The 15,058-nt window shown below is 44.4% G+C and overlaps 1 pseudogene; it reads left to right on the plus strand.

Annotated features, from left to right (window-relative positions):
* Positions 1-2,583: 2,583 nt before the first annotated feature.
* LOC124799543 lies at positions 2,584-2,701 on the plus strand (annotated as a pseudogene).
* The last annotated feature ends 12,357 nt before the right edge of the window (positions 2,702-15,058 follow it).

Below are 15,058 nucleotides of genomic sequence, written 5' to 3' on the forward strand. Positions count from 1 at the left end.
TTTTTTTACCTCCAGCGCTTCCGTACCGGAATAATGTAATTATAGGAGGAAATTGAGTGAGCAATTTGGAATTCAGGAGCGCAAAATTGTGTTTGAAAAGTTAATGAGAGAGTTAGGTTTCTAACGGAGATACCCTTGCCACTAGCAGTCACGGTTATTTCCAACGATCCTAAAGAGATGTTTCACTACCTGCATTTTTCAACGCTCCTATGGCATAACTTGCTATCATATCACTGCAGCAACAGTGAACGGTTTTTAAGTGTTTCATTTCGTCTCAGTATAAGAATAAAATTTTCTACACTACGGGCCATTAAAATTTCTACCACGAAGATGACATACTACAACGCGAAATTTAACCAACGGGAAGAAGATGCTGTGATATGCAAATTATCAGCTTTTCAGAGCATTCACACAAGGCTGGCGCCGATGCTGACATGAGGAAACTTTACAACCGATTTCTCATACACTAACAGCGTTGCCTGGTGAAACGTTGTTGTGATATAGGTCGCCTATCGCGACTGCGGTTTATCGTATCGCGACTTGCTGCTCCTGTTGGTCGATATCCAATGACTGTTAGCACAATCGGTGGGTTCAGGAGGGTAATACAGAATGCCGTGCTGGATCCCAGAGGCCTCGTTTCACTAGCAGTCGAGACGACAGGCATCTTATCCGCATGGCTGTAACGGATCGTGCAGCCACGTCTCGATCCCTGAGTCAACAGATGGGGACGTTTGCAAGACAACAACCATCTGCACGAACAGTTGGACAATGTTGGCAGCAACATGGACTATCAGCTCGGAGACCAAGGCTGCGGTTACCCTTGACGCTGCATCACAGGCAGGAGCGCCTGCGTTGGTGTACTCAGCGACGAATCTGGGGGCACGAATGGCAAAACGTCATTTTTTCGATGAATCCAGGTTCTGTTTACAGCATCATGACGGTCACATCCGTGTTTGGCGACATCGCGGTGAACGTACATTGGAAGCGTGTATTCGTCATCGCCATACTGGCGGATCACCCGGCGTGATGGTATGGTGTGCTATTGGTTACACGTCTCGGTCACCTATTGTTCGCATTGACAGCACTTTGAACAGTGGACGTTACATTTCAGATGTGTTACGACCTGTGGCTCTACCCTTCATTCGATCCCTGCGAAACCCTACATTTCAGCAGGACAATGCACGACAGCATGTTGCAGGTCCTATACGGGCCTTTCTGGATACAGAAAATGTTCGACTGCTGTCCTGGCCAGCACATTCTCCAGATCTCTCACCAATTGAAAACGTCTGGTCAATGCTGGCCGAGCAACTGGCTCGTCACAATACGCCAATCACTACTCTTGATGAACTGTGGTATCGTGTTGAAGCTGCATGGGCAGTTGTACCTGTACTAGCCATCCAGACTGTGTTTGGCTCAATGCCCAGGCGTATCGAGGCCGTTATTACGGCCAGAGGTGGTTGCTCTGGGTACTGATTTATCAGGATCTATGCACCCAAATTGCGTGAAAATGTAATCACATGTCAGTTCTAGTAAAATATATTTGTCCACTGAATACCCGTTTATCATCTGCATTTCTTCTTGGTGTAGCCTATTTAATGGGCAGTAGCTTATTTCCGTAACCGATATTGTCCCAGTAAATGAAATGGCACAGTTGTTGATTTCGGGATTAGTCTCTGGAACGATCTTACTTAGATGGCATGATCATATTGTGGAAGATAAGCCAAAAAGTTTTATTATCATCACCGTTGCCACCACTGGTCAGATGCACTTGCATCTTTCGATCCATTAGCGTACTTGTTTCTTTCGCCAGTTACCTGTTCCTCCTTACTGATGATCCGTGACGTGTAGCGTTAGCAGATTATGAAATTGTGGCAATCCTTGAGGGTATTTTCGTTCTGTCGTTGCAACTACAAACAATGTGTTTTTTCCACCAGGCACGGTTCACTTTATTGAGGTAAAGCATCATCTGGTCTAGGCTGTAATTAATTTGTTTACATTTTTTCTGTCTTAAAATCAAATCAAAGTGTAAACAACTTAATTACAGACCACTGATGATGCTTTATCTCTATAAAGCGAAATGCGTCTGATGAAAAAGACATACATTTTTGTAGTTGCAACGACAGAACGAAAGTACCCTGAGGAATGAAACCGACTACGGACAATATGACCACACAAACGAAGAATTGAAGGCAATCCATTAAATATCTATGTTGGTGTCGTTATTGAGCGTAAATCGTTTTTTCTTCGTTCTTCTTTTCGGATGCAGTATATGTCCGACAACATTTAATTTTCATAGATATTTCATTCATTCACCCGAATTTACTTATCTACATTTCGACATGAAAGTCGTAGCTCTGGTAATCGTTGTATAAGCTTACAATAATTCTAATATCTTATTCTTCACCATATTCCTGCCGTTATTTGTTTCACTGGCATAACTCGCCAAATGTACAGAGTTTTAAAAAACTTGTACTGTCCTACCGTTACACAGATTTCTTTTTTTTGGTATCATATAATTGTTTATCCGTAGTACGGCGGTATATAGGTTTCTACCTCTACTATTTCGAAGCTATAGCTTATTTAGCCAACGGCCTTGCCGCAGTGGTAAAACCGGTTCCCGTCAGATGACCGAATTTAAGCGCTGTCGGGCTGGACTAGTACTTGGATGGGTGACCATCCGGTCTGCCGAGCGCTGTTGGCAAGCGGGGTGCACTTAGCCCTTGTGAGGCAAACTGAAGAGTTACTTGATTGAGAAGTAGCGGCTCCGGTCTCGTAAACTGACATACGGCCGGGAGAGCGATGTGCTGAGCACATGCCCCTCCATATACGCATCCAGTGACGCCTGTGGTCTGAGGATGACACGGCGGCCGGTAGGTACCGTTGGACCTTCCAAGGCCTATTCGGACTGAGTTATAGCGTATTTTGAGCTTGTTGAATGAATGATTGGTAATTATAAATCATTTTCAGTTGTCTCATCGTTGTGATGAGGGTGGAAAAAGCAGGAAAGAAGATTGGAGTTTAACAACCAATAGGCAACGGGGTCATTAGAGACAGCGCATGTGTTCAGATTAGTGAAGAATGAGTAATGAAACTGACCGTGTTTCCTTTTCAGAGAAACCAACGCTGCATTTTTGTGGAGTGACTTGGAAAATTCTCGGGAAACGTAAATCTGGATGACCGGACGCGGATTTGAACTTTCGTCCTTCGGAATGCGAGTCCAGTGTGCTAACCACTGCACCGCTTCGCTCGGTGGTTGAATACTGTCATATATATGTCCTCAGAAATGCAGAAAATCTCATTATTTGTTATTTATATGAAATAATCTAAACTGCTCGCTTTCCTGTCGATTTCTTGTACAGTAAAATTGCGTCTAACTATTATTTTTATGTCGCGGAAAAGTTCTTCAAAGTGTATCATTTCAAAGGAAAGGGCGAACAGTTTTACTACAGACATAAATTTGCACTCCTTTGAAACGCAAAAACGATTGAGCTTGAGCGCAACTACACGGGAAACGAAATGATAGAACGTTTTAACGGTAGAAGCATTGGATGCAGAAGTGTGGGGGCTCATGAGGTTTGCTGTTTGAAGGCGACTTTTACTAACACAAAATGCTTAGTGCATAATCGAGATTTCAGTTCGCACACAAAATCCTGAAGTGCCAGCACTTTGGCAACTATGGACGACAACGGATACTGCATGGCTCATTACTTCTGCAAAGAACTTCCAACGACTTGATGAGTCCATGCCACGTTGAGGCAAAAGGAGTCAAATACGATATTAGGACGTACTCCATGACTTATTTCATTTCTGTGTATTTAAAGACAGTTTCGTCGAAAAGGGCCCGCATCTCGTGGTCGTGCGGTAGCGTTCTCGCTTCCCACGCCCGGGTTCCCGGGTTCGATTCCCGGCGGGGTCAGGGATTTTCTCTGCCTCGTGATGGCTGGGTGTTTTGTGATGTCCTTAGGTTAGTTAGGTTTAAGTAGTTCTAAGTTCTAGGGGACTGATGACCTAAGATGTTAAGTCCCATAGTGCTCAGAGCCATTTGAACCATTTTTTCGTCGAAAAGGGATCTAATCCCTTGAAAGTGGACCGTGTTCAGCGTAGAACCGGCAATTACTCTTCATTGGAGCCGATGTCTATGTGGATAGAATCTACCTATAGATTCTTACACACTCCAGAACTCTTCAAAAAAGATAAGTCCCCGCCGCAGCCGCAGTGGTCCACAAACCCACGACGTCTACCGCAGTCCATTTCACCCCTCCGCCGCCCCACACCGAACCCAGGGTTATTGTGCGGTTCGGCTCCCGGTGGAGCCTCCTGGGAACGTCTCACACCAGACCAGTGTAGCCCCCATGTTTGCGTGGTAGAGTAGCCGAGGCGGAATAAGGGGAACCAGCCCGCATTCGTCGAGGCAGATGGAAAACCGCCTAAAAACCATCCACAGACTGGCCGGCTTACCTTACCTCGACACAAGTCCGCCAGGCGGATTCGTGCCGGGGACAAGGCGCTCCTTGCCGCTCCGGAAAGTCGTGCGTTAGAGCGCTCGACTGACCGGGCGGGCCACCTCCGTATAGTAAAGCTTTTTCTCAGTCGGATGTCAACATTCAGTTTTCACTGGAACTACATCGCACTACCTACGTGGTATCATGCTTGCCTAGCGTGAATCTTGAATAAGAAAAGGTTAAGTAATAGATATATACGGAGTTTAATAGCAACGAGTGGAGGAGAATCTTAAATTTTCACAATTTTTTGCTTTCAGCTCTACGAATCTTTGGTGACAGTGGTATCCAAGTATGTTTGCTATAAAAAGCGGCTAGTTAAACTCAAGAGTTTAAATAAATTTTTAGTTAAGTGGTATCGGCCTTCCACTCTTTTTGCAAAGAACATTTAAATCACACATTTTACGCGAATACTTTTCGGTACATAATAAAAAGCATTGCTACGACCTTTTTTAACCGGATATTTACGTGTTATTGCCTGTGACGTTGCTAAGTGGAGCAAACTGCAGGGAACTGTCGGTAGAGGATAAGCAGTAAAGAAAGTCGTGTTGAAATATAGCTTAGCCGAGCGCTATAGGCCGCTGCAGTTATGGACTGTGCGGCAGATCCCGGCGGAGGTTCGAGTCCTCCCTCGGGCATGGGTGTGTGTGTTTGTCCTTAGGATAATTTAGGTTCAAGCTGCTTGTGATGCCATTCGGTTGCAGGATTAGACAAGTGAATGTGTGCATCACTCACTGCTGCGTCATGTTGACTGTTGCTTACAGGCCCATGTGCACCACTTCGGTCGCCACAACCACAATAACAACAATGTTAAATCATTAGTCTGTATACGGGCTTTAGATAAGTGTATTTAAACATGAATTAATTTAATAGCCAATGAAATCGTTGCGGTAAATCGTGCACATAACCCGTCGAACAACTAACTGGCTTACTCTGTAACCAATTTGTTCGACATTTAATCATCTATAGAGGCATAGTGCCGTCATGAAGTGAGAGCTCAGTTTCAAGGAAATTCTCGGAAGCACGTCGCTTGCACAATTTACCCAGACGACATGCGACGTCCAGTCAAAGATAAGGACAATCCAAGAGAAGAACATCTTACGCTAAGAGACGTCTCTACATGTAACGTTCACTTTAAAGCTAGTTTACTGGGAACCATCTTTGAAGGCTTTTGTGCCATAATATCTAGATCATGACTACGATTCTGTTTTTCCAAATGCGACACAAAACCTCGCCAACATCATCTGAAGCTTAACAGGTTGATTGTGTTCCTCTTACAATTCTGAATGGCACACTACGATGTAGCACATTTTCGATTGATAACGAAGATAGAACGATAGGGTCTATCCTGAGAGATGTATCCTGTATCGATATATGTTTTGTGGAACGGGGTCAAGTATATTAAGATGGTGAGTGAGTGTTAAACATATGCGAAAGCAGTATTTGTGCTCCCCACAGTTTTTATGCAGGACCAAATGTACTCGTTTCGCTGACGATGTTGTTGTACAGAGACAAGTATGGTGGATCTACCTCTTGAGGGAATGCAGAACTACCTATACAGTGTTACCTCGAGATATACTGAAAGGCTACTCTCTTAGGATCTGAATACTATAAGTTCTTCACTAGAATAAAGAGACAGAAAGATAACTCTACACTATCCGTTTACAAGATATGTGATAGGCTCTTGAGTGGATCCCACCGTATAGTATGTTCACGTTACTCCATGAAGTGCTATTTAAAATGCCCATCACGGGAAATCAATAGAAAGAGCTAGAGCTAAAGCGACTTGCGAAAGTGCAGACACTCGCATAAAAGGAATCCTACTCTGGAGTTCTGCTCCAGCTTTTGGATGATCAAGTAAGCATGACAGCAGAAATCTAAAATTTAAGGGACACTATCCTACGAAAGAGCAGCGCAAATGCTTAGAAACCGTCTTGTGTGAGTTTAGAGAATCAGTGTTCGTGGAGTAACACATGGTATGGTTTGCACTCCAAGAGCATGAAATTCCTGCGTGGTTCCGTGTGCTCTGCCACAGTCGCAACAATCGAACACTATCTCCTGCTGGAGTATCAGGTTACTTCCCTGTTTCTGTTGATGTCCACCTTATTCTTTCTTCTCTTGTCATCTTAATATGGGACACGCTGTCAGAGATTTTCAGAAAGCTGTGCCCTGGACACATCTGTATGAGGATAATGTTATGCTGGCTATTGAAGACTAGTCCAAGCGTGTAAAAACTATCTTTAACAGTGCGAGCTACGCTTCAGTGTATCCTTGTTTTCAGAAGATCCCGGACCGACACAAGTCAAAAATATACCGCCCGTCGATAGGCCCTGTTGCCCTATTCGGTGTAGTGTGTTGGTTCGCAAACGGAGTGGCATGTATCGTTGATAATAATAGGGGAAGCTTTCTAAGGTGGTATGAACATGTAATTCTAGAAGATCAATAAACGACAGCAAAACGCGGTTTCTGTCGCAGATCGATGGTATGATACGTAATGGGGGACCGTGGAAACGTTGACTTGACACCCTACATGAATACCTCAAGATAGCAGGTCTCCAACCTCACCAAGCACGTGATCGTACAGAGTGGTGACAGTCAGCCAAAAAAGAGGACTCCGCTATATGCTGGGGAAGAAGAAGAAGAAGAAGAAGAAGAAGACCAAGGACAAGCAAAAGAAGGTATTCGAGGAGAACAATTCCACTGCTAACGTCGAATACGGCACACAGGAACCAGAAGAATAAATTAAGGGCGATAAGACCACACGTACCGAGAGATGCAGACAGGTATCTTTCCCTCACACCATACTCGAATAGAATAATTCATAAATACGTGTATATTACTAGCGGCGTGACTTTTGACTGTTCGGGGGTTATAGAGTAAATTTCGATACGCATGTTCACTTACGTTATGTTTTTTGCGGATCTCTACAAATATTGCACGCTAACAGCTGTTTCACTTCCACTCTTGTTTAAGGTTGTTACTCGTACCACACTTTTTTTTAGCGTGATACATTTGTGACGTTATGCTATTTCGGCGTTTCAGTGTGCATCACAGGCTTTCGCTTATAGCTCCCTGGGCGGTGAATTAAAATTGTCCGATGCGCACCAGGAATACTCGCACAATGCGATAATCAATAGCCGCTGTGTTAAAACTGGAAAATTCCGTTCATTTAATAAGTTACTTGATGCCGTGGCTTTATAGAGATAATTTAAGAGTCAATAATGCAATGCAACGTATTACGAGAGTAGGCTTACAAATTTATTGAGGCATCGCCAACCATTTGACATGGACGCTGACCCCTAGGGTATTATTCTGTGTGGAGCTGATACATTATGTTGTACGCTAGCAGCATTGATATTGAGCTCATGCATATTCACAGATTTTTTAAAAAAGAAAAAGAACACGGGGTTATTAGTTTGTAGGAACTATTTCGACTACACATATTTGCAGCAATATTGTGCTACGTTTTTTGCCAGATCGTCATGATGTTGAATACATCAACTTTTACGCCAATTATGCAGGTGCCATTCAGTGTTGTCTATAAGATAGCGTAATGACGCAATAGCATCCGCAGAAAATATGACGATGGCCGTATAAGCGTACGCTCATATTATGTAAAAAATTATTTAAGAATGTCAACTCAGTATATGATTGTAAGATGCAAGGGTAAATCTGATAAATAGCCAGAAATGATCAAAGTCATACATCAGGCAGGTATGAAAAGTAAACTAGTGGAATATTTAACAACTGGGAGCTAGATTAAATTAAGAAAGAATGTCATAATCTTACGGAGTAAAATTATGCTAGCAAAGTTGAAAGGGGTAATTATGAAGCGAAAGTACGTACATAAACAGAAAAAGATGTCGAGGCTTCACGAGAACAATGTTTGTTCTGAAAGAGCTTGAGATGATTCAAGATCTATTTTTTTCACATGATTTAAGTAATCGGACGCACCAGAAAATTAAATCAAGCCACTTCATTATAGTTTCAGCTGTGATACAAGAGCACTGCCAATGGCCGATTCAGGCCTTCTTATTTTCATTAACCATCAGCCAGTCCTTTAGCAGAGATAGTTCGACGACCTACTTTGCATTTTTCGGGGACAACCGATGCCAGCCGATACAGAATTCGCGAGACCACTCGCCTTCCCGTTATACTGAAATGCAAAGCCTTGCTGGCTGTTACATAACATTACAGGCAAGGAACACTGTGAGACCAAGATACTGTCAACCCACCGGCGTTCCTACTATAACTTACAGGAAACAAGAAGTGCGATACCAACTGGATCGAAGTTAAGAGTAAACAAAAGAGGAATTTTGAGCAAAAATGCTTTAACAAAAAAGGGCAAGTATGTTCTACCATAAAACGTGGAAAGAAAATAGTCGTCTACGAACGTCAAAACTTATAATAACAACATTCTTCGTGACAGGAGGTTTGCTTTAACACGTGAGGTGGAGCTCATAAATCGAGTTAGTAACTGATCTGCAGTTCTATTTTCCCACAGCGTTTTAAGCTCTTCACGACTGTCACATTGTCACATTCTTTCCTACATTCTTGTCATCGCCCTTCCAGTGTATGGAGATACCAATAATAATAATAATAATAATAATAATTGTGTGGAGATACCAATAATAATAATACGAATTTATTTGGCATTTCTAAGGGACGCCCGTTGGGTCGTTAAAGAGCCTATAGCGATACCTTCAGAGAAATATAAGACAAAACCCTTAATCCTATATTATCGGCGGTATTAAAGTGAATTTATGTCTACAAGTGAATAATGATATCACTTAATGTAGTATCTTAGTTGTACAAAAATCGAGATAAATTTTTCCTGTTATTTCTGTCAAATGTTTACGTAAAAAGAAAAACAGCCACTAATAGCACTTATTCCTTGGCGAAACTGACTGGAGAAATCCTTTTTCTCACCCCACCCCCCCCCCCTTCCCCACCACGTTACGAAGCTCTAGAGGCTACAGAAAACATGCTCTGACTACAGAAATGTTGATAGACATTCAGATGATGGATGTGTGAGATATCTTTAGGAATAGCAATAATCGAGTTGTGATTCACTGCTCCTTTAGTGGTAAGCTGACAATTTAAGTGAACAGCCAATAACGTCACGTAGAAGAAGGTGTAAGTAGCTATATGACGAACACCAACTTCGCTTAACGAAGGTTTATTTTGCACTTGCACATACAAGAGCTCGGAGCGAACTGCCTCCGGGCAGAACACACAAAGTATATAGACCGTTACAGAAAATTCCAGTACATTGATTCTTGACATTTGTGGATACTTCTAGAATAAACTCGAACCGAGTATAAGAATTAAAATTCTACAACCCACTTGAGTTTTGAACTCACGGAACTCCATGTAACAGTTCTGTGTCATAACCACTACACCACGGCTCTACTCAGCTTATTCGGTAACGTTTCTCCCTCCTTAAGGGAACAACGTCTCGGTGTTAAGTCGTCCTAGTTCGGGAACGAGTCATCGGTCCTGCATACTCCGACTCCCGATGACTGATGCTCTCCCTGGCAGTGATTTTCTTAGAACTTCTTTTGCCGCTACGCTCTTCGTCACCTTTCCACTTGTTGTCTACCGCTGGAGCTTCGAATTTACCCTGGGCTGCAGGATCCTTATTGGGATTCATTCGAAGGACTTGGACCGTATCTCAGATCTTTCGTCGTCTTGTGTCGGGGTCGAAATCTTCAACTTCATAAGTAACAAAGACAACTGTCTTACAACCTCATGAGGTCCAAAGTAGCACCTGAGAAGCTTCTAACGGAGACCAACCTTCCGAACAGGATTAAAGATTCAGACGAGTTCACCAGGCTGGCAGACAACAGGGCGGTGGTTCGAGTGATACCTTCGGCGATCGTTTTCTTGAGCCTCCAGCGTGCGGAGTCGAGCTAACCGCCGAGCTCCTCAGCTCTGGTTAACACCTGGCTGATGTAGTCGTCATCCACGTCATCAGGGCGTAACGGAAATACAGTGTCTATAGTCGTAGTCGCCTCACGCCCATCTAACAGGGAAAACGGCGTAAATCCTGTGATGTCTTCTTTGGCAGTGTTGCAGGCAAACGTCACGAAATGTAGCACTTCATCCAGTTGCTCTGCTCAACATTGACGAACATTGATAGCATGTTGGCCAAGGTCTTATTAAGGCGTTCAGTAAGCTCGTTAGTTTGCGAATGGTAGGCAGTCGTCATGTGAAGAGTAATGTTGCACCGACGGTTTATCTCTGTCACAAGATTCGATTGAAAAACTTTCCCTCGATCTGTAACTAACGACCGCGGGGCACCGTGTCTTAATACAATGTCTTCCACGATGAATTTGGCTACCCGAATGCTTCTGCTGTTTTCACGGCTTTTGTAATGGCGTAGCGTGTCAGATAATCAGTGCAAACAATAATCCATATATTGCCACTAGCAGACGTTGGAAATCGTCCGAGGAGATCAGTCCCAACACGCTGGAAAGGGGTTTCGGCTGGTGGAATTGGTATGCCGGCCAGGTGGTTTCCGACGACCTGCCTTTCTCCTCTGCCACTCTCGACATGCGACACATAGTGATGGACAATCCTAAATAAACCTGGCCATAAAACTATCTTGCGGATTCTATCGCATGTTTTAATAAATTCTAAATGTCCGGCCTCATATGTGTCATGGAATTTCTGTAAAACATCTAAGTTCATGTATTTAGGAATCACCTGTAGCCACCTCTTTCCTGCAAAGTAATCCATTAACTACTTTAAATTGTCCTTTCACATCCTCTGACGGATTTAAGGCAAGAATAATCTGAGATATTTTGGCGTCCTTCTGCTCACCAGAGAGATCCTGGAGTGCAGCAAGACAGTCTTGTTGGTCTTGCACAGGGTTTCTTGAGAGACAGTCGGCATCTTGGTGTTTTCTTCCACTTTTGTACACTGTGTTAATGTCATACTTTTGAAGACTTAGTGCCCACCTGTCGAGTCGTCCTGTTAGATCTTTACGAGCTGTCAACCAACAAAGTGAATGATGGTTTGTAACAATTGTGAATGGCCTTCCACAGAGATACCGTCGAAATCTGCGCATGGCCCAGATCACAGCAACACATTCTCTTTCTGTAGTTGAGTAGTGGCTTTTGTAAGTGTCCTAGAAACATACGCTATAATCTTCTCTTTTCCATCCGAAATTTGCACCACAACAGCACAGATCCCATACCCACTGGCATCTGTGTGTAGTTCTGTAGGTGATTTCTGATCAAACAGACAAGTACAGGGTCAGTCGTCAGAGCTTTTCGCAGCACATCGAAAGAATCTTGTTGAGCACCACCCCAGATAAATTTAGCATCAGCATTTAACACCTCTTGAAGTAGACTGGCATTGATACAAAAGTCTTTGATAAAATGACGGTAATAAGAACATAATCCGAAGAAACTTCTCATATCTCTAATACTTTTACGAATAGAAAATTTCGTTATAGGTCTCATCTTTTCTGGGTCTGGGAGCACACTTACGTTTGACACAAGATGTCCAAGTATTGTGATTTCTTTTGCCCCAAAGATACATTTTGTTGGATTAAGTTTCAGCCCGCCTTGTTAAGGACACTTATTTTTTTTCTTTATTGTTATTTTAACACCGGAACAATCAGGTAGGCTGGCAGCGGCATGCTACGCCGCTCTTCAGCCATAGTGTTGACAATAACAGTACAATAATGGAGAATTAAAATGAACATAGTGACAGGCAAAAAATAGTGTTCACAGAGACACAAAACACACGGAGCCGTTCACACTCGACGATAACGACACTGAAAACACGTCGACACGGCGCACTTAACACTGATGAATCCGACGGCACAAGTGAACGTACGAGGGCGGTTCAGAAAGTAACCTCCGATTGGTCACAGTGCGGGTTGTGGGGGGAGTAGCGACGCCATCTGTGCGTTCACGCACTCAACAGGTCAGTCGGCATCAAGCCGTGGTCGAGTGAACGTCGTATCTGCGCTAGTTTAGTTTTTGTGGCAGTTTGAAATGTGTGCTGCAATAGAAAACCCCGCCAAATGTGAAGTGCGTGCTGTCATAAGGTTTTTTACAGCCAAAGGATATTCTGCAGCAGCTATTCATCGTGAGCTTGGTGCCGTGTACGGACCAAGAGTTATGAGTGAAGGAGTTGTCCGTGAATGGGTACGTTTATTTAAAAGTGGACGAGAAAACGTTCATGATGAAGAGAGGAGTGGTAGACCATCATTGGTGACTGACGAACTCGTTCAGACAGTTGATGCAAAAGTTCGTGAAAATCGACGTTTCTCAATGTCGGAGTTGTCTACTGGTTTTTCACAGATTTCTAAGACTCTCTTGTACGAGATAGTGACAGCAAGATTGGGTTACCGTAAGTTCTGTGCACGATGGGTGCCCAAAATTCTTACCGACCACCACAAAACTCAAAGAATGGCCTCTGCATTAGACTTTCTGTCACGTTATGAGGACGAAGGAGAACCATTGTTAAACAGAATCATGACCGGTGATGAAACCTGGATTAAGTACGTGAACCCTGAGACAAAAGAACAATCAAAGATGTGGGCACATTCAAATTCGCCTACCAAACCAAGAAAAGCCTCGCAAGATTTTTCTGCCAGAAAACTGATGGCAACGGTGTTTTGGGATGCCAAAGGGGTGTTGTTGGTTGAATTATGGAACGTGGTACGACCATTAATCAAGACGTGTACTGTGAAACAATAAAAAAGTTACGACGGGCTATACAGAACAAACGCCGTGGTATGCTGACTTCCGGTATCGCTTTTTGCACGATAACGCCCGTCCTCACTCTGCTCGCAGAACAGCGGCCCTTCTTGAGTCCTTCAAGTGGCACGTTATCAACCATCCACCTTACAGCCCAGACCTGGCGCCAAGTGATTATCACCTCTTCATGCATTTGAAGAAATGGCTCGGGTCACAGCGGTTTGATGACGACGAAGAACTCAAAGATGCGGTCACAGGCTGGCTCCAGGTGCAAGCGGGTGATTTTTATGCAGAAGGAATTTCAAAGCTTGTAAAGAGATACGATAAGTGCCTCAATCGCTATGGAGACTATGTAGAAAAATAGTGCAAAGATGTAGTTGTAAGATGTATATATTAAAATATTTTTATTTAACTTGGTGTATTTTTTTAAATCAACCGGAGGTTACTATCTGAACGGCCCTCGTAGAAGCGTGACGGCGGACACTAAAAACACAAAATGACGTCACACACACGAGACACTGATGGCGATGATCTCCGGCACGCGAAAGTCAACGTAGCGTGTGCGAGTCCGGGGACCTGCCAAGAGGGGAAGAAGGGTGAGTGGGGGTGGAGAGGGTGGAGAGGGGAGAACAAAGATGCCAATGGCTGAGGAGATGGGAGGAGGAGTAGAGGGACAGGGGAGGTGAGGCCCGGGGGAGGAGTGGGGAGGAGGGACGGAGGGTGCCCAAAGGAAGTGGGAGGGAGGATCAAAGTTGGTAGGAGGGGTAGATGGAGGGGAGGAGGACATCATCAGGGAGGGCGAGGTGGCGGAAGCCACCTTGGGAGAGAGTAAGGAGGGTGGAGAGATGGAGACAGGGTGGGACGTGGGAATACAGGCGCGGCAGCGGGCGGGGGTGGGAGAGGACGGGTGAGACAAGCAGATGAGGAGGATCGAGTTTGCGGGAGGTGTACGGGATCCGTATCCTTTCAAGGAAAAGGAGGAGGTGGGGGAAGGGGATGAGATCATACAGGATCCGCGTGGGGGAGGGGAGACGGATGCGATAGGCGAGGCGGAGAGCATGGCGTTGAAGGATTTGTAGAGATTTATAAAAGGTAGGGGGGGCGGAGATCCAGGCCAGATGGGCGTAACAAAGGATAGGGCGGATGAGGGATTTATAGGTGTGGAGGATGGTGGAGGGATCCAGACCCCATGTACAGCCGCAAAAGGAGCTTGAGCAGACGGATTCGGGAGCGTGCCTTGGCTTGGATTGTCCGGAGATTGGGGGTTCAGGAGAGGCGACGGTCGAGGGTGACGCCAAGATACTTAAGGGTGGGAGTGAGGGCGATAGGATGGCCATAGATGGTGAGATAGAAATCAGGGAGGCGGAAGGAAGGGGTGGTTTTGCCTACAATGATCGCCTGGGTTTTGGAAAGACACTTAAGAACGGCCCTCAGTTTATTTTTATGTGTTCATCAAATGTCTCTGAGAACACTATAATGGCATCTAAATAACAAAGACACATCGCCCACTTCAGGTGACGTAGAAGGTTACCCATCTTCCATTCAAAAGTTGCTGGTGCATTACACAAATCAAACGGCTTTACGTTAAGCTAATACAGGCCCTCAGGGGTGATTAATGCAGTTTTCTCACGATCAGCTTCATCTACTTTGATTTGCCAGTATCCCGAGTGCATCTCTATGGTCGAGAAAAACTTAGCCCCCTTCAGACAATCTAGTGTATCGTCAATTCGTGGAAGAGGGTAGACGTCCTTTTTCGTTACCTTAGTAAGCTTCCTGTAATCAACACAAAAGCGCCAACTGCCATCCTTCTTCCTGACGAGGATTCCTGGTGACGACCATCGG

This window comes from Schistocerca piceifrons, chromosome 5 (genome assembly GCF_021461385.2).
Source record: "Schistocerca piceifrons isolate TAMUIC-IGC-003096 chromosome 5, iqSchPice1.1, whole genome shotgun sequence".
NCBI lineage: Eukaryota > Metazoa > Arthropoda > Insecta > Orthoptera > Acrididae > Schistocerca > Schistocerca piceifrons.